General features: G+C 43.8%; 1 long non-coding RNA gene across 1 annotated transcript; it reads left to right on the top strand.

Annotated features, from left to right (window-relative positions):
* The first annotated feature begins 345 nt into the window (after positions 1 to 345).
* On the top strand, positions 346 to 26072 carry LOC115460064. Its single transcript, XR_003940365.1, has 3 exons — positions 346 to 416; positions 24837 to 24843; positions 26061 to 26072. It is a non-coding gene; the product is annotated as an uncharacterized LOC115460064 (long non-coding RNA).
* The last annotated feature ends 82 nt before the right edge of the window (positions 26073 to 26154 follow it).

Genomic DNA, 26154 nt, shown 5'->3' with positions numbered 1-26154 from the left:
TGGTCAAAACCTAAAGGAGTTACTCAGTCTAGCACAGTTGAAACAGCAAGATAATATTATAGCACCTCGAGGTCATTTTAAATGTGGACGGTGTAATACATGCAACATAACTATGGAATTTGACAAATTCACAAATCCTGCTGATCAGAAGAAATATCTTATTAGATCTAAAATAAATTGCTGCTCAGATTTTGTAATATATATTTTACAATGCCCTTGTAATAAAATATACATTGTAAAAGCTACACAGAAATTACATATTAGATTGTTGGAACACAAATCCTGCATTAAGAGGTTGCAAGCAGGATCTCCATTGTTAGCGCTTTGTGGTCTTACCAAACATGAGTCGTTCCAGAGGGCGCCTACTAAAATGATTAGTGGTCTTCATCATAAAGCGTATAGGGACAGACTTAAAGGTTTCAATATGTATGCTTTGTAAAAAAGGTGGGAGAGGGGAGATAACGATAGAGATGTTTAAATACCTATACGGCTTAAATGCACAGGAGGCAACTCTCTTTTAATTGAAAGGAAACTCTGGAACGAGGGAGCATAGGATGAAGATGAAAGGAGATAGACTCAGAGGTAATCTCAGGAAATACTTCTTCATGGAAAGGGTAGTAAATTTGTGGAAGGGGTTCCCGGTGGGAGTGGTGGAAAAATAGTATCTGAATTCAAGAGAGCTTGATCTCTAAGGGAGTGATAGGGAGAGTAGATGGAATGGATGGGAAGACTGTATCTGCCTACATTTTTCTCTGTTTCTATGTATCATTCTAGTGCATCTCCTCATGTGAACATCTTCCAAAGAAAGTCACATTTTTTAACACAACTATAATTTTTCAGCAGTATAATTCAAAAACTTATCTGAATTCCCATTTGTGAATATTTGAGCTTTCAATCTCCAAAGTACTCCTGAAAGGGATCCCCCCCTTTGCTACTACAAGTTTCTTTAGAAGAAATGAATGTTGAGGGTTATGTTCCCTTAATTCTCTTATTTGAATGAATGATTCTGTCTATACATCAAAGAATGCACCATTAAGAGTCAGGTGCTGCCATTTTGAATGATGGCAGCGCCAAGGCAGGAGTAAGTGGGCACCACTCCTGCCTCTTTGAAGGTATAGGGGATGGGAGACCTGGTGGAGGGGTTGGGGGTTGGGAAGTATCACTAGACACTCCCCACTAAACCAGAGAGGTTTTTTTAAGTCAAGGGGGTCATGAGAAAGGTAGGGGTGAAGCTAGACAGCAGGACAATTTTTTAAAATATATATCATATTAGGATGGGGAAGGAGTGTGGTGGGTGCTGTTGGGGTCATTGGTTCTGGCGACGGGCAGCTAGACTACCAGGGCAGATGCAAAAATATGCCAGCAATTTGTTTTTAAATGTCACTGTAACTGACAGGTAGAGTGACATTTTGTACTTAGCTGCAAAGTACTGCCCCCTTTTTTACTCAGTAGTAATTTTCATACTCATTAAATACTGCATCCCACGAGCAATTTTTTGCAAAAAGATCTTTGTTCCTCACACCTTTCTCCATAGACCCCTAGGGTAGAGATGGTGGTAACTATATTGCAGACACTTTAGATGAAAAGAACAACCCTCTTGCAGATCAGGTGATGAACTTATTTATGGACGTACTTGAAGCAAGAGATAAATCAGAAGTTACTGATAAAGTTAAGAGGATTAACTACAATTCAGTGGGTTCCTGTTGATAATCATGTGATAATGTTCTGCTACTTTTAGTTAGAGACCAATAAATATTTCCCATTGTATAGAGAGCCACAGTTTTTATTAAATACATTTGAGCACACCTGGATCAGTGTTTATACTTGTTTATTTATTTATTTATTTATTTATTTATTTACTTACTTACTTACTTACTTACTTACTTACTTACTTACTTACTTATTTATTATTTGTTTAGAGTTGGCTAACACCTTTTTCAGTTGTAGCTCATGGCATTGCTCCTGTCTCCCAACATAAAAGTACAGAGAGAGGGAGTGGGGGTCTGGGAGCCCAGCATACCACCAGGAATTTTGATCTTGGGTGTTGGGGGAGGTTGAGGATGCTGGGGATCCACTAGACTACCAGTGATTTTGTTTTGGGGGTCAAGGGGAGGGAGTTAGGTTTTGGGGGGATTGTGAGAGTGAGAATCCACTACCTCACAAGGTAGTTTCTTTTGGGTGTCAGGGGGAGGGAATCAGGTCTATTAGACCATCTGGGATTATTTTTATAATGTTGGAGGGAAGAGGAGATATGGAGTCTGACAGGCTCTCTCCTTATCTGGAAGACTGACCCCCTAGTGGTATTTCTGTGAGACTAACACTAGTGGCCATGGTGGCCATTTTGAGTCATTGGACCAGATGGGGCAAGAGGAGACAGGGACTGCTCTCATCCCAGCCCACTAAACCACCAATGATCACCTCCATGTATGTCTTGGGGTTGATGGGGAGACTTGGGGATCTAGGAGTGGGGGGGGGGGGGTTGGATTTACAGAATAGGGCTTTAATTTGGAGAAGGAGCTTCTTACAGCTTTTGGATTGGCGGGGACTATAGTAAGTGGAGTAGAGTGGAGGAGTTGCCTAGTGGTTAGGGTGGTGGACTTTGGTCCTGGGGAACTGAGGAACTGAGTTCAATTCCCACTTCAGGCACAGGCAGCTCCTTGTGACTCTGGGCCAGTGGCATAGCCAGACTGCCAATTTTGGATGGGCCTGAACCCAAAGTGGGTGGGCACAAAATTTTGTCTCTACCCCCCTCCCCCAGCAAAATTTAGTCATGCTAATCAGATGCATTTGTCACACAGAGTAAAGTGCTGCTTTTCAGTGCATCAGATTTCAGAAAACTTATTTAATAGCCTAACACCCTTTTCAGTGAGCTTTCAGAGGCCAAAACCTCCTGCCTCAGGTCAGTATAATGCTGTTACGGTATCCTCGCCTGACCTAAGGAAGGAAGTATTGGTCTCTGAAACTTCATTAACACAGGTACCATATTGCTTTATCCTAAATTAAAAATAAAATTATTTTCTTTACCTTTCTTGTATGGCCATTTACTTTTTCTCATTGTGTCGCTCCCAGTCTCTAGATTCTGCTTTCCTTCGTTTTCGCTTAACTCTTCTGCCACGGTTTCCTGGCCATTCTCATTTTTCTCTCCTTTTTCTTTGCTTTCTTCAATATTTTTCTGCCTCTCTCTCTCTGTCCTGATTTAATTCATTCTTACTATCCATTCTTTAATTTCCTTCATCTACTTATGGCTTTTCATCTTTTTCTCACCCTTGTTCCCCCCATGCCCCTTCCTCTTATTCTCCAGCCTTTCACTACTCTCCTTTTCCATCCAGCAGCTCTCTTCTTTCTCTCCCCATCCTTCCAGTCTCCCCTCTCTCTCCCCATCCTTCCAGTAGTCTCCCCTCTTTCTTTCTGCATCCTTCCGTCCAGTGTCACCTCTTTCTCCCTACCCTTCCATCCAGCGTCTTCCCTCTTTCTCTCCCCATCCTTCCATCCATCTACCCTCTCTCCTGATCCTTCCATCTAATGTCTCTCTCCCTCTTTCTAACCAGTGTCTCTATCACTCTACCCTTTTCTGTTCAGTGTCCCTTCTCTCTCCACATCCTTCCAGTCTCTCACCTTTCTCTCTGCATCCTTCCAGTCTCTCCCCTTTCTCTCCCCATCCTTCCATCCAGTCTCTCCCCATCCATCCATTTTCCCTCTTTCTCTCCCCATCCTTCCATCTGTTTTCCCTCTTTTTCTCCCCATTTCCATGTTTTCCCTCTTTCTCCCCATCCTTCCATGTTTTCCCTCATTCTCTGCCATCCTTCCATCTGTTTTCCCTCTTTTCTCCCCATCCTTTCATGTTTTCCCTCTTTCTCCCCATCCTTCCATCCAGAGTCTCTCTCCTCATCCATCCATTTTCCCTCTTTCTCTCCCCATCCTTCCATCTGTTTTCCCTCTTTTTCTCCCCATTTCCATATTTTCCCTCTTTCTCCCCATCCTTCCATGTTTTCCCTCATTCTCTGCCATCCTTCCATCTGTTTTCCCTCTTTTCTCCCCATCCTTTCATGTTTTCCCTCTTTCTCCCCATCCTTCCATGTTTTCCCTCATTCTCTGCCATCCTTCCATCTGTTTTCCCTCTTTCTCTCCCCATCCTTCCATCCATCTACCCTCTCTCCTGATCCTTCCATCTAATGTCTCTCTCCCTCTTTCTAACCAGTGTCTCTATCACTCTACCCTTTTCTGTTCAGTGTCCCTTCTCTCTCCACATCCTTCCAGTCTCTCACCTTTCTCTCTGCATCCTTCCAGTCTCTCCCCTTTCTCTCCCCATCCTTCCATCCAGTCTCTCCCCATCCATCCATTTTCCCTCTTTCTCTCCCCATCCTTCCATCTGTTTTCCCTCTTTTTCTCCCCATTTCCATGTTTTCCCTCTTTCTCCCCATCCTTCCATGTTTTCCCTCATTCTCTGCCATCCTTCCATCTGTTTTCCCTCATTCTCTGCCATCCTTCCATCTGTTTTCCCTCTTTCTCTCCCCAACCTTCCATCCAGAGTCTCTCTCCTCATCCATCCATTTTCCCTCTTTCTCTCCCCATCCTTCCGTTTTCCCTCTTTTTCTCCCCATTTCCATGTTTTCCCTCTTTCTCCCCATCCTTCCATGTTTTCCCTCATTCTCTGCCATCCTTCCATCTGTTTTCCCTCTTTTCTCCCCATCCTTTCATGTTTTCCCTCTTTCTCCCCATCCTTCCATGTTTTCCCTCATTCTCTGCCATCCTTCCATCTGTTTTCCCTCTTTTTCTCCCCATCCTTCCATCTGTTTTCCCTCTTTTTCTCCCCATCCTTCCATGTTTTCCCTCTTTTCTTCGACGAGGCCCGCCCTGCATGCCAGCGCCAGCCCCAGCTCCCATTGCCGGCCACTGCTGCTTTTCCTGTTGAGCAGCAGGGCCAGCGCTACAAAAAGAAGAAGCGCTAACGGCGCTAAGGATGAGAAATGTTAAAAAAAAAATAAAAGTGCGGCACCAGCAGGCACTGTCTAGGCAGCCTTGAGGCATTGGCTGCTGAGGCATTGGCTGCTGGCTCGCAGGCTCCTCCCGACGGGAGAGATCATATCTGGGGAGGAATTTTTGGGGGGAGGAATACTACCATGCCATGTCTAGACATGCTTATTTATTTATGCTTGACCAACACTGCATTACCTGCAATGGCAAATAGCATGGAAACCTGCACTATCTGGTACTTGATGTAACATATTATCATGCAGTAAGACTCTGTACTATGTGATAAATGCAGGGCAGATGTTGGGCATGTCCCCTGCCAGGGCCGGTCTTAGGCAGAGGTGACAGAGGCGGCCGCATAGGGCCCCGCGCCTAAGGGGGCCCTGCGCGGCCCGCCTCAAGTCTGCCTCGCCTCTCCGACCACCGCCACTGCTCGCCTGCCCTCCATGTCCAGCGACGCGACTCTCTAGTCCTCGTTCCCCTGTTCCCCCTCCAGCCGTCTGAGCCCCTCCCCCGTCTGAGCCCCCCCTTGCCCGACCCGCCAAACGACCCTCATCTACCACCCGACCCGCCGGCACCTCACCTGACCCAGCATTTTTAAAAAAGCTACAAGCGGCAGTGCCTCCTCGCGTCTGTAAAAGAAGAAAAGTCGCTTCGTCCATTGGCCGGCCTTCCCTCATGTCCCGCCCTTGCGGAAGTTACATCAGAGGGTGGGACATGAGGGAAGGCCGGCCAATGGACGAAGCGACTTTTCTTCTTTTACAGACGCAAGGAGGCACTGCCGCTTGTAGCTTTTTTAAAAATGCTGGGTCAGGTGAGGTGCCGGCGGGTCGGGTGGTAGACGAGGGTCGTTTGGCGGGTCGGGGAGGGGGGCTCAGGTGGCTGGAGGGAGGGGGAGCAGGGGAACAAGGAGAGTCGCGTTGCTGGACATGGGTGGAGGGCAGGGGGCAAAGGAGGGTCACTGGACATGGGTGGATGGCAGGGGAGGGGGTTTCTGGACATAGGTTGAGGGCAGGGGCACAGGAGGGTCGCTGGACATGGGTGGATGGCAGGGGAGGGGGCTTCTGGACATAGGTGGATGGCAGGGGAGGGCAGGGGGCACAGGAGGGTCACTGGACATGGGTGGATGGCAGGGGAGGGGGTTTCTGGACATAGGTTGAGGGCAGGGGGCACAGGAGGGTCGCTGGACATGGGTGGATGGCAGGGGAGGGGGCTTCTGGACATAGGTGGATGGCAGGGGAGGGCAGGGGGTACAGGAGGGTCACTGGACATGGGTGGATGGCAGGGCAGGGGGGCTTCTGGACAAAGGTGGATGCAGGGGAGGGCAGGGGGCACAGGAGGATCGCTGGACATGGGTGGATGGCAGGGGAGGGCAGGGGGACAGGAGGGTCACTGGACATGGGTGGATGGCAGGGGAGGGGGGCTTCTGGACATAGGTGGATGGCAGGGGAGGGCAGGGGGCACAGGAGGGTCACTGGACATGGGTGGATGGCAGGGGAGGGGGCTTCTGGACATAGGTGGATGGCAGGGGAGGGCAGGGGGCACAGGAGGATCACTGGACATGGGTGGATGGCAGGGGAGGGGGTTTCTGGACATAGGTTGAGGGCAGGGGCACAGGAGGGTCACTGGACATGGGTGGATGGCAGGGGAGGGGGCTTCTGGACATAGGTGGATGGCAGAGGAGGGCAGGGGGCACAGGAGGGTCACTGGACATGGGTGGATGGCAGGGGAGGGGGTTTCTGGACATAGGTTGAGGGCAGGGGCACAGGAGGGTCGCTGGACATGGGTGGATGGCAGGGGAGGGGGGTTTCTGGACATAGGTGGAGGGCAGGGTAGGGGGGTTTCTGGACATGGGTGGATGGCAGGGGAGGGGGTTTCTGGACATGGGTAGATGGCATGGGAGGGGGGTTTCTGGACATAGGTGGATGGCAGGGGAGGGCAGAGGGGACAGGGGAGTTGCTGGACATAGATGGATGGCAGGGGGGACAGGAGGGTCACTGGACATGGGTGGATGGAGGAGAGAGAAGAAATGCTGGACATGGATGGAGGCGAGGGAAGAGTGAGGAAGGAGATGAGGTGAGGGAAAAGGAAGAGAGGAGAAAAAGTGCACATGGATATAGAAAATAGGCAGAAGCTGGATCCACTGAACAGTCAAGTCTGTGGAGGACCCAGCTTTTACTTACGGATGTAGGGCAAGAAATGAAGAAGAAAGGCGGAAAGTAAAGAAATAAATGGAAAGGAAGCCCTGGAAACGGAGTTAAGAGGACAGATAGCAGCACTATCGGATACTGAGCCAGCATGATCAGAAAAACAAAGTCACCAGACAACAAAGGTAGAAAAAACTATTTTATTCAGGATTTATTAATTGGAATATGTCAGTTTTTGGAAATGTGCATCTGTGATATTTTTCATGTACGTTTCAATTTTTGTAGTATTGCTGCATGCTGAGTCTGACTTCTTGAGGTAACTTTCCATTTCAGTATTTTGCCTTCATGTATTTTTCAGGTGTGATCAAGGAAGGTGCAGTATTCTGCTAGCTTATAGTTTGAATCCCTTTTTGTTTTTTGTTTTCACTAGGTTGTGCACTGGTGTTTTAGAGCCAGGTGTAATTACAGTTGCCTTCCCACACCACGCATAAGGTTGTAGCTCATTCTGTCCTTGGAATTAGTGCTGTTTATGGTTTGTTAAGGTTATGAGTGTGTTTTTGCACAAGTTTGTGTATAGTGTTTTGCAGTGGAGAGATTGTGTGTTGGCCCTACTAAGGTGGCACCAAACATCAGAAAGGGTGTAGAGCCTAAATCATGACACACTATCTCTAAAAGGGTGTTTTGTGGCTCTGCATGAGAATTGTGGTATTATGATCCCTTGCTAGCTTCATATTGTTGACGGTCTGCATTTTCCGTATGGCTGGTATATTGGTGTATAAGGTATTAATTGTGACAATTTGTTTTTACTTATTTTTTTTCTGTGTGTTGTCAGACAATTATGGATGACAGACAGAGTCAGAGTCTTCTTGAGTCAGAGAGCTGTGGTATATATTTTAAAACAATTTTAATACCTTGGTGGTCTATATGTTTTTATATTGTACATTATATTTCACACATCACTTTATTTTATTGCATATCTTTTCATTTCATTTTTATTTTATTGCATATATGGGTTACAGAGTAATAGGGGAATTTGAAAGTACTGACAGAGTAATAGGGGAATTTGAAAGTACTGAATCTTTTCTTAATATTTTTCCTTTATTCTCCTTTGTTATGAGAATTGGAACTACTAATTGTAGTGGACTTGAACTGAATAATTTCTGGGGAGGGGAGGTTTCATGATAGCATTGTGCTTATTATTTCAATCAGTTTTTTTGTACAAGTTTAGCTTCATTTGTCTTTATTTGAAATTTCATAAATAAAAAATGTTCTAAAAATGAAATAATCTTATCAATGGGGTGGAGCTAGGGTAAGGACGGGGCTACGGTAGGGGCGGGGCTACGGTAGGGCGGGGCTATGGTGGGGCCCCACCAAATTGGTCTGCATAGGGCCCCGCACTTGCTAAGACCGGCCCTGTCCCCTGCATTTACTACACAGTCTTTGCACTTTCCATGTGTTAATTTTTCCTGTCAGTGCACAACTTACCACTCTTTAGTAAATGACCCCATACGTGTTAGTATATAGGGTTCTTCTCTCACAGTAAATGTTAGTAAATAGGGTCCTTGGCTGAAAGGTTTTGGCCTATAATGAATCAATTCTATAACAGACATGGGTTCAGCTTGCTCTTGTATGTTCCTAAGGATTTATTGTTATGGTGTTTACAAAGTGCCCAATATTCAATGGATTTATGCTCCTAACTTTGAGAGCTATAAAAACATAAGAACTTAAGCATTGCCATACTAGAACAGTAAATTGGCCTCTTTGAAAATTTACCAGGACTGAGTACATAAATTTTCTTTAAAATTTCACAAAAGTCTTAAATTTAGGAGCATAAAAGGTAGGTGGCAAAAGGGAGTGGATAAAGGACAGGGAAAAGAAGTTAGGAGCTTAGCACTGACTTTCAATACTAGGCTCATAAATCTAGGCAAACCAGGGGAAGACTGACCATTTGTCCAACTGGGAAGTGCCTGAGGACCCAGAGGCTCTGCCCGGATGCCTAGCACACCGCTGGTGATCTATTGGCCTCAGCAGGGGAGGAACATGTTCTTTCCTGCCCGGCCTGCTGGGCTGCTGCTATGCCCCCCCCCCCCCCCCCCCCGCCCTGCCTAGCACCACCGTATTTTGAAAATGGTGGCCGAGACTGTCAAGCCCCACAAGACTACCGCGGGAAGTGTCAGTCACCATTTTGAAAACACGGCGGTACCAGCAGGCAGGAGAATAGCAGCAGCGCAGCATGCAGGAAACAACATGCCCCCCTGTAGAGGCCACCAGACTACCAGGACCCCTCAGGTAGGACTAGGGCAGCGGGGGCATTGGCTGCAGCAGCAGTGGTAGCAGGGGGTGTCAGGTGTCATGCAGTGGCCAGGTGGGAGGGACAGACCACCCCCAGTCCACCCCCAAGGCACACAAATGGCACAGCATAAGTTTTAACCTCCAAAATTAAGAGGAATTTTCAGCTGGAAAGTTATGCTCCTATGTTTGGCAAAAATAGGACAGAAATTTAGGAGGCTAATTTAGGAGCAGAAATTTAGGAGTTCAGCTTTTTTTTAAATATCGGGCTTATTTGCCCTATTGTATGTCTCCTCCATATGTTTGCAATAAAGCCAAATTTGTTTCTAGAAACTAAAACAACATTTTTGTTTTCTGGAGCAGAACCTATTTTCTGTAAAAACATAATTACAAGGAATTGCATTACCAGGATAAGTATGAAGCCCTTAATTTAATACCAAATATTGGGTTACTTTAGACTCCCTAATCCAAAATAAGAGATTAGTATGGTCTTTCGAGGATTTATTTCAGGATATTTATTGCATGCATAGTAATCTAAATTTCCCACAGCACAGTTGTGTTAGCCAAGGCCATGGGTTTCAAATGTCAAAGAATTTAATTGTGCCCTGTGAAGATTTTTTTTATTATTTTTATGAGAGGTGGGGGAAGGGGGTCACATTTTCACATTTCCAGAAACTTAAAATGCTTTTCACAGATTGAATAAACAAGTTTTCCATTACAGAACTCTGTACTTTGAAAATGCAAGGTGCTCCAACAGATAAGGATTCCAAATGGGGAGGGGGAAGGGAAGCTTGATGTGACTCTCAGATCAGGCAATTTCACTTTCTAAAGACATTTTATGGGGTCTGCCTATAAGGCATATCTTTCTGTATTCAGTAAAGCAGCTGCATTGGCAGCAACAGATAGACTGGAACCAGAGAAAGTAAATAAAAAAAATCCTAAGTGTAGGAATTATTTTTCCCAAGTTACACCTAGGTAACACATTTTCACATGCCTATTTTACAAAGAGGGGCATAATCGAACAAGGCGCCCAAGTTTTCCTGAGGACGTCCTCGCAGGATGTCCCCGCGAAGGGGCGGGGAAACCCGTATTATCAAAACAAGATGGGAGCCCATCTTTCATTTCGATAATACGGTTGGGGACGCCGAAATCTCAACATTTAGGGTGTCCTTAGAGATGGTCATCCCCGATTTTCGGCGATAATGGAAACCAAGGACGCCCATCTCAGAAACAACCAAATCCAAGTCATTTGGTCGTGGGAGGAGCCAGCATTCGTAGTGCACTGGTCCCCCTCACATGCCAGGACACCAACCGGGCATCCTAGGGGGCACTGCAGTGGACTTCATAAATTTCTCCCAGGTGCATAGCTTCCTTACCTTGGATGCTGAGCCCTAGAACCACCCTCCAAAAACCCACTCCCCACAACTGTACACCACTACCATAGCCCTAAGGGGTGAAGGGGGGCACCTACAAGTGGGTACAGTGGGTTTCTGGTGGGTTTTGAAGGGCTCACATTTACTACCACAAGTGTAAAAGGTAGGGGAGGATGGACCTGGGTCCGCCTGCCAGAAGTGCACTGCACCCACAAAAACTGCTCCAGGGACCTGCATACTGCTGTCAGGGAGTTGGGTGTGACATTTGAGGCTGGCAAAAAAATATATAAAAAGGTTCTTTTTAGGGTGGGAGGGGGTTAGTGACAACTGGGAGAGTAAGTGGAGGTCATCCCCAATTCTCTCCAGTGGTCATCTGGTCAGTTCGGGCACCTTTTTGAGGCTTGGTCGTAAGAAAAAATGGACCAAGTAAAGTCGCCCAAGTGCTCATCAGGGACACCCTTCTTTTTTTTCCATTATAGGTCGAGGACGCCCATGAGTTAGGCACACCCCAGTCCCACCTTCGCTATGCTGCCAACACAACCCCATGAACTTTGGTCGTCCCCACGAAGGAAAGCAGTTGTGGACGCCAAAAATCGGCTTTTGATTATGCCGATTTGGGTGACCCTGTGAGAAGGGCGCCCATCTTCCGATTTGTGTCGAAAGATGGGCGCCCTTCTCTTTTGAAAATAAGCCTAAAAGTCAAACACACAACTAATTGTTTTTATAAAATACTAGCATAGGTGTGAAAGAGTGTGAAAGAGCATGAGCAATCTTGTCTAGCAGATGTTTAATTTTTGGTGTGAATAATTATATTGATTAGCTTAATCAGTATGTATTGCTGTTTCTTTTTTTTTTTATGTAAAGATATTATTGTACATTTTGTATTTCTTCTACTCTTTAAACTCCCTAGGGCCATTTGCTTGGATTAAGCAGTATATAAACTTAAGATGAAGCAAGATGGCGACTGAGAGGGAGCTTTGAAAAGACGCTCCATATTTCATACCTCTATTTTCTTCTGAACTCCTGTTCGGCATGCCTAAGAGGAGGGGCAGGCAAAGAACCGGTCCCGCGGTTCCAGCTTCGTCGTCTTTTTCTACTTTGGAGCGTTTTTTTGTTCCGGGAGCAATGTCGGGAGCGAATGCTCCGCTGACGGAGAGAGTGGGGGAAGGAGAGCCACCTCTCCGCCTGGAGACGCAAACAACGTTGAGCCCCGAACAGCGGTTGGCCCCGCCTATGCCGGCAGACATGCCGAGCAGGGCTCGAGAAACCCCTAGTACCCAAGTGGTGGAAGGGAGACTTGGAGCAGGACCCATCTCGGATGAAGCTCTGCCGAGAGTAACAACACACGAAGTGTTGGAATTGCAGGAGGGGAGATTCTTGACTGGAGACCAACTATCAAAGGAGGCAGGGCAACTGGAACACTCTATTCTTACGAATACATCAAGTAAGTTTTCAATTGGTGAGAAACCAGAAAATATAACTTTGGATGTCATTTGGGAAGCATTAAAGAATTTGGAAACTTTATTTGTACAAAAGCTTTCCCCACTATCTGACCAATCACAGACTTTGTTGAATAAAATACCAATACTAGAAGGACGAATACAAACTGTGGACAAATCTGTAGAAAATAATATGAAAGAAATGCAAAGGTCACAACAAGTGCAAACTAATATAATTAAAGAAAATCAATATCTACAGAATAAAATAGAAATGCTGGAGAATGCACAGAGAGCTAATACACTCAGACTTATAAATTTTCCCAAGCAGCCTATGATAGCTCCATTAATAACTTTTAAAAGATATTTAAGTGAAGTTTTGAAGATACCGGAAAAGGCCTATCCGCCTATATCAAAAATTTATTTTCTACCACCTTATAAGAGAAAGGAGAACCAACAATTGGTAGAACAAGGAAATGAAATTCCTTTTGATACTTTGGATTTAAATTTGACACAAACTTTGGAAGATGATAATCTGGGACTAACACCAATGACTTTAATTGTCTCACTTGTATTACAACCGGACAGAGACTGGCTACTTAAACAATTTTTTCTTCATAGAGAACAGCTTTTTTTGAATTATAAAATAAAAATGTTTCCGGATATCTCTAAGGCGACCCAAAAACGGCGTAAAGAATTCCTTAAATTACGCCCAAAAGTACAACAGCTGGGCGCTCTTTGTTGGTTAAACTTCCCATGTAAATGTGTAGTTAAATTGAACTCGGTCAAATATATATTCTTTGACCCTATTCAATTTGACTCCTTTTTGAGTGCAAAAATTGCCCTGTTACCTTCTGTACAGTTAAGACAAATAATTACATCAACTCCGTGATTAAATAGATACTCCTAGAACTCTCTCTCATTCCTTAGTTCCTTATAGAAAGAATTTGTAATTTATTCTTTATAATTACCTGAATATTGTGGTTTGCCTCCCATATTGTGGACTATAGATGAATGACTTAATGTGATTTAAAATGTCATCTTATATTGTAAATTTATTTTCTTAAGTAATATGTTTTCCTTTTATTTTATTATTTCAATGTAAGATGAGAATTATGGAATTACTTTTTTTTTTTTTTGTTAACTTCTTTTTCCTTTGTTAATGCATCTTTGCCAAGCAAGATTTAGTCTTGTAATTATTGTAAAATTGTAAAAAATAAACTTAAGATAAGATATGTAAGCACCAGTGCACCTCAAATACTGTGTGCAATTCCTATCACCACAGAATTAGAAAAGATACAGAGAAGGGCAACGAAAATGTTAAAGGGGATAAGACAACTTCCCTAAAGGGAAAGGCTAAAAATGGCTAGGGCTTTTCAGCTTGGAGAAGAGATAGCTGAGGGAACATATAGTAGAGGTCTATAAAATAATGAGTGGAGTGGAATAGGTAGACATGAATCGCTTGTTTGCTCTTTCTAAAAATACTAGGACTAAGGGGCACACAGTGAAGCTACAAAGTAATACATTTAAAACAAACCAGAGAAAATATTTCTTCACTCAATGTGTAATTAATCTCTGGAATTCATTGCCAGAGAATGTGATAAAAGTAGTTAGCTTAGCAGGGTTTAAAAAAGGTTTGGCTACTTTCCTAAAAGAAAAGTCCATAAACCATTATTAAGATGGACTTGGGAAAATCCACTGCTTATTTCTAGGATAACCAGCATAAGATCTGTTTTACTCTTCTGGAAACAGGATATTGGGCTTCATGGACCTTCGATCTGTCCCAGTATGGCAGCACTTAGAGCTGATGTAAATTCTAGCACATACTTCCCCCAAGAGAACACATAAATTAAGGAATTTAGGGCTCCTTTTACAAAGCGGCACTACTGATTAGCGGCGTGCTGAATGCGAAGAAGCCCATTCAATTCCCAAGGGCTTCTTCACTTTCAGCACACAGTAATCAATAGTATCGCTTTGTAAAAGAAGCTCTTTATAATTTATGTGCCTAAGTGCAAATTGCAGCCGTACTCCATCCAAACTATGAATGCCTACAGTAAACATATACACCATGAAACTTATGCGCTCACTTTAACTATAGTTAGTATTTTATATGAGGTCACTGGCTTTTATGCATGTTCTTACCACCTAAAACTAGGTGGCTCCTTATACAATTACCCCTTGGTGTCATAAAAGCCATTAGAGTTATCAAAAAATAACCCCCATTTTTGCAAACATACAGTATTATAATATAAACAAGTCAGAAGGGAGCAATTTTCAAAAATACCTTTATTGATTCAACGCCTGCAAGTACCTTTCCCTGCAGACTTTGTACCAGTTCTCAAAATGAAAATTGTTGAAGGGAAAAGCACTGGTACCATTGCACCTTCTTTTTTGACCTTTATGATTTCCAGTAAAGATAAAGGACTAAGGGCCCCTTTTACAAAGCTGAGGTAAAAAAGGCCCTGCAGTAGCGTCAGCACATAGATTTGTCTCATGCCAAGGCCCCTTTTTAGCACAGCATGAAAAAGATTTTTTTTAAAAAGGAATTGGCCATGTTGTAAGTGAACCACCTACCGCTCGGCTATTTCCCGAAGGAGTCCTTAGAGTCCCGTGGCATAGCCACGGGTGGGCCAGAGGCGTAGCCAGGTTTTGATCTCAGGGGGCGCAGACTTTTATAAAATAGGCGCCAGTTGGGGTCAGCTAGACAGCAGTGTCTGTGTTGTTGCTCAAGGGCTGTTGCGGGCACTGATTAATACAGTCTGTCTCTGTTGCGCCCTGCCTACAAGGAAACAATAAATTACATCAGGAGGCAGGAGGCAGAAGAGGTCCCTGGACTGTCCAGAGCAAGCAACCTGTCTTCTTAACTACCTAACACACACATTTATTCCACTGCTAGACACCTTGTTAACATTAGAGTAGCCATACTTCTACTGCATACTGAGTGGAGGAGTGGCCTAGTGGTTAGGGTGGTTAGGGTGGTGGACTTTGGTCCTGGGGAACTGAGGAACTGAGTTCGATTCCCACTTCAGGTACAGGCAGCTCCTTGTGACTCTGGGCAAGTCACTTAACCCTCCATTGCCCCAGGTACAAATAAGTACCTGTATGCAATATGTAAGCCGCATTGAGCCTGCCATGAGTGGGAAAGCACGGGGTACAAATGTAACAAAAATAAAAATAAATACTGGGTCAGACCAATGGTCCATCTAGCCCATATCCTGTTTCCAACAATGGCCAACCCAGGTCACAAGCACCTGGCAGAAACCCAAATTGTGACAACATTCCACAATAACAACCTAATACAAAATAGGGAGCCACAAAAGAAAAAAAAACAACAAAAGTTGAAATAGAGACACCCTCTTCTCTGCCCAAGGAAGCCAAACTCTATAAACAGTGCAATACTGGTAAAAAAGAAACAGAAATGCATTTTCTCCTGTACTTTGCAAAATAAAAATTGAAAAAAATGTACCTTTTACAAAACAGGTATTTGTATTTTCAAATGTAAGCCACATTTAATCCGACTTTGCTTGGGATAATGTGTGATATAAATGTGTAAAAAAAAAAAAAAATCCTTTAACCTCCACTTTTTAAGACACTGTCTATCCTGCTGGGTAGTGATGGCACAAGGAAAGCAAGTTTGGTCCAGTGAAGACTGACTCAAAATAACCTTTCCTTAGATGGGCCCTAGTATTACCATTATTAAAAACACGACCATACTATGCCTCTGTGGCTATGTTCCACTAATGTTAAATGATTAACTGGATTTCTTGAAAGGATTATATAAACGTAGGATGCAAGACTAGGGACACAAATATACAGTGATCCTTCTCTCTCTAACTCCCTGACAGCAACCCTTGAATTCCCTCAGGCCCCCACGATTAAGACCCGCACTCCCAAACCTCTCTACTGGGGGTCTCCACAGTGCCTACTGTGGGGATTAGACCAAAAGCAATCACTAGTCTTTCCTGACACTTCCAATACTGAGTTCAAAATGGCAGTGGTTGACCCCTAGTGAAGAGCAATCTCCAGTCTTTCCTGCCATGTCACGGTGCTTATAATGGCAGATTAACCCCTAATGGTAGTACCGTGAGACTACTGCTACGGGTCAACCACCACCCTTGTAAACCTGATGCTGGAAGAGGTCAAGTTGCCAATTATACATGCTTTACTCTCTAATTTGCGAAAGCAATATTAAGAAATTGCATAGGCCAATATCCAGACTGACCTATAAAGTGTAACTTATTCTATTATGTCTTATTAAAGCCATTATTTTATTTGAACTGTGTCACCAAAAACAGTATCCTTTATGAATCCCTTAATGATTTGTTTATATTAACTTTATTCAGAACGCACATGAGTTCCCACAGTGAACATTTCATGCCGCCTAGTGCAGACCATGCATGCTACCTGTAACTTTCTCTTTTGTTGCAAAAGAACAAATTACAGTCAATTAGCTAAAATTGGCAACCTCTTTCATTTAAACAAAACAGCAGCAGTGTTGCAATGAGAATTGTAGCAATGATATTCCCCTTACCAGCTGGTTCTTATATTCTCTACATACTGTAGCTGTGAGACATAATTACATGACATAAAATAGAACTAACAAACAGATTGGGATTTTCAATTTTGCCTCTTGAATTTATTCTGCTTTTTACAGTCTTCCTTTATCAATCGCTGGGAATACTATCATTTCAGATTTGACAGAATTTCCAGACTCTAATTAATTACATTTTTTTCACATCCTTTTAGGAACCCTTTCAAATGTTTGCCTACCTATACTACATCATTTACAAGCAGAAACAATTCTGACATAATTTTCAACATAAAACTAGTTGTTTCAAATTATCATAATTTAACTTTTTTTAAACATGAAGACAGCTGGGCTGAATCCCAGTTGCCAGAAGACTGGGATACAACCCCTTCCCCACCTATATCTTAGATCACAGTGGAGAGAGGAAATGGGAGGGGATGGAGTAGGGACAGGGGATGAGAAGGCTTCGGGGTTACCCCTAGATCTGCTACTGATTGCCTGCCTGCCCCAGGGACCATGGAGCCACAGTGGAGTACTGTTGAGAGCAATACAGAAAAAAGTCAGTTATCTTTTTTCCTTTTGCTTCTCTTAGCAACTGGAGCATCTGCTTTCTCTGTAACAGGTAAATGGCTGTCTTTTTTTCTCAAAAAGAAATGGCTGTGTTGTAAGTAAACCACTTGCCGTGCAACCATTTCGGGGGGGCACTTACTGCCTGTTGCCACGCGTCAACCCTTTAGTAAAAGGGCCCCTTCATGCCAAACTATTTGCTGGCATCTAACTTTACATAAGGACATAAGAATAGCCATACTAGATCAAACCAATGGTCCATCTAGCCCTGTATTCTGTTTCTAACAGTGGCCAATCCAGGTCACAAGTATCTGGCAGAAACCCAATTAGTAACACATTCCATGCTACCAATCCCAGGGCAAGCAGTGGCTTCCCCTTGTCTATCTCAACACCAGACTAATTTCAGGGTCGGTCTTAGGCAGAGGCGACCAAGGCGACCGCATAGGACCCGCGCCTAAGGGGGCCCCGCGCTCAACTCTGCCTCGCTCGTGCCTCCACTCTGACCTCCGCCGCTGCTTGCCTTAGTCGCCTGAGATGATCCCCATTCCCGCAGCTTGGCCGCTCCGCTTCCGTCACCACCGGCGTGGCGCCCACTCCCGGCTTGGGCCCGCTGAGCCCGCCATCAGCTCCTGAGTCCCCAGACCCCGGCAACTAACTGAGCGATGCCAGTAAAATCTCAGTTCACTTTTACCCGTTCTACACCACTCAGGATTTTCCATACCTCAATTATAACTCCCTTCAGCCGTCTCTTTTCCATGCTGAAGTGCCTTAACCTTTTTAGCCCTTCCTCATATAAGAGGAAATCCATCCCCTTTTCTAATTCCACTATATCTTTTTTGAGATACAGTGACCAGAACTGAACACAGTAATCAAGGTGAAGCCACACCATGGAGCAATACAGTGGCATAATAGTGTAATAGGGGGTAAAAAAAATAGAAAAAAAAATATATATATATATATTTTTTTTTTTTTGTACTTACTTCGGGCTCCGGGATGTTGGGGCTGCTCGGGGCAGGAAAGTTAGGAGGTGCGCTGCAGGGAGCAGCATTGAGTTTTTTTTAAACCCGGGGACAGTTCAGAACGTCCCCGGGTGGAGGAACTTGGGGCTGGTTGGGGCTGTTTGTTAAAGTGCAGCGCTTTAGGAGCACTGCAGAGAGGGCGCCATCATTTTTTAGCTCCCGGGGACGTTTGGGCACGTCCCCGGGTCAGATGGGGCCAGCGGGTTTTTCTTTTCCCGGGGGCGCCGTTGTTTTAAATGCCTGGGAGCGCCGAAGAGCAAGGGAGGCCTGTTCCAAGGCCCGAAGATAAAAAGAAGATGGCCGACGGGAGGAACGCGATGTGCGCGCGTGTGCATGAGGCGGCGAGCCTCAAGCACAGATCGGGAATGCGCGCCGCACCGGAGCTCCGTTTAGGCCCAAGCTGGGGCCTAAATTTTCGGATGGAGCTCTGAGGGTTTTTTCATTTTTTCATTTTTTGGCTCCGTTTTTGGACTGGGACCAGCGGGACCGGAACCGATGGCAGGCGTTTGGTGAGGGAAAAATCCTGAAAAAGGTAAGGGGTCTTTTGACCCGAAATTTTAATTTATTTAATTTTAAAATGTGTAAATTGCGTTTTTTATTTTTAAAAATTTGGGGTTTTGAGTTTTTTTAAATTTGGTTTTCAGTTTTGGGGTCGGGGAATTTTTGGGGATTTTTGTGGCGGGTTAGATTTTGAATTTGAATATTTTTAGTGGAGGTTTTTGGTAGGGTGCTGTTTAACGGGGTTCTGAAAGAGTTAATTTTTTTTATTCGACGGAGTAGGTTTATAGGGGGGAGTTTGAATTTTGGGGATATTTTTTGAATTTTTTGGGGATTTTTAAAAGGGGTTTTGGGGGAAAATAGTGAGGTATGGTTTAAAAAGGGTTAAATTTAAATTTTGAAATTACAGCTAGGTAGGGAATAAAAGTGTTATTGAATATGGGAATTTTGGGGTAGATTGGAAAATGTTTAATTGGGTTTTTATTTTAATTATTGATTTCCCCATTATTTTCTATGGGAAATCAGTAATTAAAATGGGGATTTAGCACTGCTGGCCAAGATTCCGCCGGTCAGCAGTGAAGCTCGGAATGTTGAGGGAGATGGCTGATTGGTTGGGAAGGGCTTGGAATGTCACCGAAAACTCCGTATCCTTGGTTACGGAGTCATTGGCGGTTGGCAGAAGGAGTTGGGACAGCGAAGAGAGCAGATGTGTGTTGGTGGAGTGGATTTTGTGTGAGGTAGAGGAAAGATAGCTAGATTAAATTAGACTTGGGAAGGGGGTGATTAGTAAGAAGGGAGTTTAGTGGAAAATTATATTAAGCAAAGGAGTGATTGTGTTATCATTTAATAGTTTAGGGGAATTTTAGGAAAGTTAGGATTAAGTTAGAATTGGAAATAGAATTGTTGGGGTGGAGATTATTGGGAATTAATTGAATGAGTGATTTAAAGTGTTGAAAATTATATATTGAATGTTTTGAATGATATGATATAGGTTATGTGTTATCTGATCAGTTTATAAATTAAGAAGTGATTGAATGCATTGGAGTGTGATTGGAAAAAAATTTTATGTTCCTGAAAACTTGCGTCACTCCTTCAGTAGTATAGGACATAAAGAAAAACATAGCATAGGGGATCTAGAATAGGAAAATTTAATTATTTTGATTTTAAAGCTAGTTTTGGCCCAGTCTTGCTAAATAAAGAGATCCCTTTAGTAAGGAAAAGAACTCCTGAAATATATGTAAGGAGCTAGGGTTTTTCTCCCGTTTAAGTTATTTAAGATAGGTTTAGGAAGAAGATACAGAAGACGCTGCATCCGCTAAAGAAAAAAACAACGGGCCCCCACGCAAGAAAGACCTTTGGTGTGAAGCAAGAAGTGGGACTGAGCTACGCACTGAAAGGAAAGTGACTTCCAAAAAGAAAGAAAGAGGGTAGAAAAGAGGGGTACTTACCTGGATCCATCGGGAGGGTTAAGGGTAATTCTGAAAAACAAAAGGAAGTTGACACAAAGTATCAATTCTTGAAAACTTGGAGAATTTGAGAGAACATTATTCCACATTTCTTTTAGAAAGTAATAGTTAATCTGATAATACTTATCTGATATCTTGTAGCTGGGAGGTGAAGGGTTAACCTGTTGACAACAAAAGCACAAGTTAAAATGAATCTGACATTGCTGTAGAATAATAGTCTGATATTGTAGCATAAATAAGAGGTCTTAATTTAAGGTTTTAAAGAGTTATATTTCACGGTTTTGTTTAACTTTAAAACTGAATAAAACAAATTTATTGTAAACACCGAGGCTTGCTTCTTTCAAATCTGACCGAGCCCAACAAATTAGTTTTTTTCCTCCCATCTCTAGCATAGACTTGGGACGAGGATAGTGAACTGTGTCCTGTCCCTTTGCTCCAGGGTGGGTGACATTCTCCTGGCTCGACTACAGGAAAAAGGGGAACTCTGTCACCTAAAAGCTAAAAATCAAGCTTCTCGGAGCAGGGGGTCCGGATTACAATAGTATTCTTGATTTTATTTACCATTTCTTTCCTAATAATTCCTAACATCCTGTTGGCAGCGGCGCTACAGCTGGCCGGAACCGTATTATCGAAAAAGATGGCCAGCCATCTTTTTTGTTGATAATATGATTTAGCCCGGCCAAATGCCGTGGAGTTCGCCGGGTTTGAGATGGCCGGGTTTGTTTTTCAGCGATAATGGAAAGTTATGTCGGTCATCTCAAACCCCGGCCAAATTCAAGGCATTTGGCTGTGGGAGAAGCCAGCATTTTTAGTGCACTGGCCCCCCTGACATGCCAGGACACCAACCAGCCACCCTAGGGGTCACTGCACTGGACTTCAGAAAAGCTCCCACGTGCATAGCTCCCTTACTTTGGGAGCTGAGCCCCCCAAACCCATAACCCACAAATGTACTGCACCCACTAAAATTGCTCCAGGGACCTGCATACAGCCTCTAGGACTTATTGCTGCTGTATAACTTTGGCACACCAGTTCACACCTGAAGACTAATCTCTCTGAAAAAGTCCTTTCTTGAAATAACCACCTTTACTCACAGTTAACTACAGATCAGAGGTTGTGCTCCACTGGCAAAGAGTCCCCTGGTACTAAGATTAGCAGTAGGTCAGAGCTGGCACAATGGTGTACAATGCCCTCTTTCAGCACCATTCAAGGTAAGAACTGCGTTCTCTAACGTGGGTAACACAGGAAAGGCAACTAAAACTGGCTTACAAAAATGGCCACTACCGCATGGACTACAACAGGAAACAAAACAGGGCACACTCTGACCCAGTTAGCAGGGGGGGGGAAGCACCATGGGAGTAGAGCCCAGTACCCTACACCCACCACAATGCATTGCTAATGTGACTCTGCAGGGCACCTAACAGAAAAGGTGTCACACTCACCTGAGAGCCACATCGCAACCAGGGAAAGGCTGTCTGAGGATACAACACATTCTGCTGTCATGGAGGTGGGTACGGCATTTGAGGCTGGCATACAGGCTGGCAAAAAAGGTTTTTAGTTTTATTTTTTTGTATGGAAGGGGGTTGGTGACCACTGGGGGAGTATGGGGAGGTCATTCCCCATTCCCTCCAGTGGTCATCTGGTAAGTTGGGGCACCTTTTTGAGGCTTGGTCGTGAAAATAAAAGGACCAAGTAAACCCGGCGAAATACTGCTTAACGCCGCTTTTTTTTCCATTATCGGCGAAAGCCGGCCATCTGGTAGCCACGCCCATGCCCGCCCATGTCCCGCCTTCACTAATCTACCGACACGCCCCCTTGAACCTTTGCCAGCGAAGCGACGGGAAAGCGGCGATGCTGTCAAAAATGCCGCTTTCGATTATACCGATTTCACCGCTTTTAAGAAATCGCCGGCCATCTCCGATTTGTGTTGGAAGATGGCTGGCGATCACTTTCGATTATAAGCTGGATGGTATCCTAACGGGTAACACGGATATGACGCTGAGGTTTCCAAATACAAATACGGAAGTAGGAAGCAATAGCCCTCTTCCGATAGAACGGAAAGAGTATGAGATAGGTATGTTGAGCTAAGACGATGTTTGCAACTTAGTAAAACTAAGAGGATAATTGTTTGTATGTATTGCAGTTGCTACAGCACGCCAGGACCACGGACCCTGAAGCAGGAAGTGGAAAGGATTCCGAAACCTGGACCAGAGTCGGCCGTGGCAAATAGAGACAGCGTTGGAATGAGCAACAAGGAGTCCAAGCAAAGATAAGTGACTCCGGATTGATATAAACAATAAAGGATAGGAGGTTTTTTAAGCCAGTGATGACAGAGAGAACTCCTATGAATTAAATAGCCTTAAAACTACGTTTCGGGAGTCTGTTGAGGCTTTTTCCTCCTGTAGAAGAACACACAAGAACATAATACAGGAATACCTAGGTACTGCTTGTAGATACATTTAATAACTGATCCTAGGTTCGCTAGTTTTGAGGAGATTTGGGGTAAAGGGGCAGCATCCGAGGGCCCACTGCAATAGGAGTCCATTCTCCCATAAATTCCATCTAGTTCAAACATTTTTGTCTGCCTGCTCCTGGTTACAGTAGTCAATTTGAGCTGCACAACTGTTCTAAAATTTAATGATCAAATTTAAAACGCAGCACGTCAGATTCCAAAGTGAGCTGCATCATGTGCAACACCTTATTTTGATGCCTTGTCTGGATAGAATTGAGAAAGAGAGAGATCAAAAATGGTGAAAATCCCCAGATAGTTGCAAATGAAGCCTCGTAGCACTATAACCTGCCTTAGCCACAAATTTGGAAAATGCTGTTAATAAATCTAAATCCTAATTGAAATCTATTATCTCTAGGAGAAGCCTATTATGATTGCAAAGAATAGTAGGAGATGAGGAAAAAATAGTACCAATATAATGCCATTTCTAACAATTCATAAAGTCTCTATGGTTAATAAGTTGATTTAATGTGTGTTTAAATAGTTGACTGAACCATGAACAGATCTTTATCTGTTCTACTTTTCTGCTTGATAGGCAGATGAGATCAAAATGACTTAAACTAGCAGCATGTCTGAATGCATAGTACAATTATTTTTCTTCTATCATATAATGAAAACTAGCAAATGATCTTCAGGTTTCTTTTAAAATCAATGAAGTACTAAAATCTAAAACTAAGAGGCAATCAAAAATATTCTGTGGCATTTTAGATCATTAAGAAGGCAATTTTATAAAGCTTATGAGGCAAGTATGCACACAGAAATGTTTATTAAAATTTGATGGATCGCTTTTTTAATGCATAAGTCATATGTGTGTGTGTATTGAGAACTATAAGTTGCATGCCATTTTATAAATAGACATAATGGACCAGATTCAGTAAACAATGCATAAAAATGGCTACAAACAGATTGCCTTTCTGGGGGGGGGGGGGGGGGGGGGGTTGTAACTACATTCAAAGCAGGTACTTATTTGTACCTGGGGCAATGGAGGATTACGTGACTTGCCCAGAGTCACAAGGAGCTGCAGTGGGAATTGAACCCAGTTCTCCAGAATCACATTTCACTGCACTAACCACTAGGCTACTCCTCCGCTTAGTGCACAAAGCTGAGCTATAAAACTGAGTGCTCTTTATAGAATAGTGCATAACGCTGATCTCCACCCTGAGGAGTAGCTTAGTGGTTGGTGTAGTGGGTTGGGGATCTAGGTTCAAGTCCCACTGTAGCTCCTTGTGATTCTGGGCAAGTTATTTAACCCTCCATTGCTTCTAGCTACAAAAACATAGATTGTGAATCAACTAGGGACAGAGAAGGTACCTGCGTAAAACAACTGTTATCTGTTTTGGTTGTACCCACAAAAAGACAGTGTATCAAATCCATGAAAAAGAGGTCATTTTAGGAAGGGCGCTATTAACATAAGGTAATGCTTACCATATTTACTATGCTAAGTAGGGGCTGGGATAGGGAGTGGTTTGGGCAGGTATAACGTATTGTCATGGATAGCAAGTTTTACAAGAGGATTCCACACCAATTAAAAAACAAAATTCTAGATGTCACCATTTGCACCTGCCCCCAGGGCACATATAATTGTTTGCTCTACGGGCAGGTGCCAGTGCCAAGGCTCAGCCTCCCACTATTCCCCTAACTGTGCCCTTCCAACCTCCGATACCCCTTGCATCAATCTGAGGCCCTCTGGCAGACTGCCCCAGCATTGATCTCCATCCCCTGCTTTACCCAAGGCACCTGGTGTCTAGTGAGAACAGAAGTGATGCCCACTCATTTGTGCTTGTATGGTCCTGGTTTCCAATGGGCACCGCAACCCCTAGCAATAATCTTGCAGTATTACCACTAGGAGTCAAGCTGTGTTCGGGAGCAGAGTTTGGATGAAGCACAGGTGGTGTCACAATTTATACATGTTGTTCATAAAATATCCACATACACATACAGCCAAGTGTCGACTTTTCCTACAGCAGGTCTGCACATTCAGTGCTGGATTTATCTCATTGCATGCAAGGATTATTGTGTTATCAAGTGTAACATAGTAACATAGTAGATGACGGCAGAAAAAGACCTGTACGGTCCATCCAGTCTGCCCAAGAAATGTGCCACCTTTTTGTGTATACCTTACCTTGATTTGTACCTGTCTTTTTCAGGGCACAGACCGTACAAGTCTGCCCAGCACTATCCCCGCCTCCCAACCACCAGCCCCGCCTCCCACTACCGGCTCTGTTATCCAATCTCGGCTAAGCTCCTGAGGATCCATTTCTTCTGAACAGGATTCCTTTATGTTTATCCTACGCATGTTTGAATTCCGTTACCGTTTTCATCTCCACCACCTCCCGCGGGAGGGCATTCCAAGCATCCACCACTCTCTCTGTGAAAAAATACTTCCTGACATTTTTCTTGAGTCTGCCCCCCTTCAATCTCATTTCATGTCCTCTCGTTCTACTGCCTTCGTATCTCCGGAAAAGGTTCGTTTGCGGATTAATACCTTTCAAATATTTGAACGTCTGTATCATATCACCCCTGTTTCTCTTTTCCTCCAGGGTATACATGTTCAGGTCAGCAAGTCTTTCCTCATACGTCTTGTAACGCAAATCCTATACCATTCTCGTAGAGTATATCATTAAACATAGATTTGGATCAAGTACAGGCCAACAACAGACTCAAGCATGGTCTGCCAAGTGGCCAGCCAACTCTACTGACAGTATTTTCATCATGCAAATAAAAAGACTGTCAGTATTATTTCAAAAATCCATATTAATCTTCAACACTACAGGACCCTTTTAAAGTGTGGTGCGTTTTCGGATTTACCATGTCTTAACAGTAAAAGGTAACCCATGATCAGTGAAAAAGCAATAACCCCCAGATTCTATATAGGTGCTCAAATTTGTGTGAAAAAAAGGTGTGGAAATTTGGGTGCGTGACAGAATTCCACATGCAATTTAATTGAATAGCGAACCAATTAGCACCAATAATTGGGCACTAATAATCAATTATCAGCACTAATAGTAAACAGAATTTACATGTGCATCTTGCTAGGCATATTCTATAAAGATACGCTTGTAAATTCTAGTGAACACATCCAAAAAGGGGACATGGCCACGAGAGGGACATGGGAAGGTCTGGTCATTCTAAGAATTTGCATGCACTGTTACATACACCCGATCTGCACCTAATTTATGTATGGTGATTTACACCAGGTTTCAGCTGGTGTAAATCCTCATGCCTAAAAATTAGGCATAGATCCCTGTGCTAGCCACTAGTCTATAAATGACGCCCAACTTGGAGTGCAGTTTTTAGAAAAGCGCCTACCACTCATTTTTTTTCAGTGCTGCTTTTCAGCACCATATATAGAAT

The sequence above is a fragment of the Microcaecilia unicolor genome, chromosome 1 (assembly GCF_901765095.1).
Source record: "Microcaecilia unicolor chromosome 1, aMicUni1.1, whole genome shotgun sequence".
NCBI lineage: Eukaryota > Metazoa > Chordata > Amphibia > Gymnophiona > Siphonopidae > Microcaecilia > Microcaecilia unicolor.
This window is presented reverse-complemented; position numbering and strand designations above follow the sequence as displayed.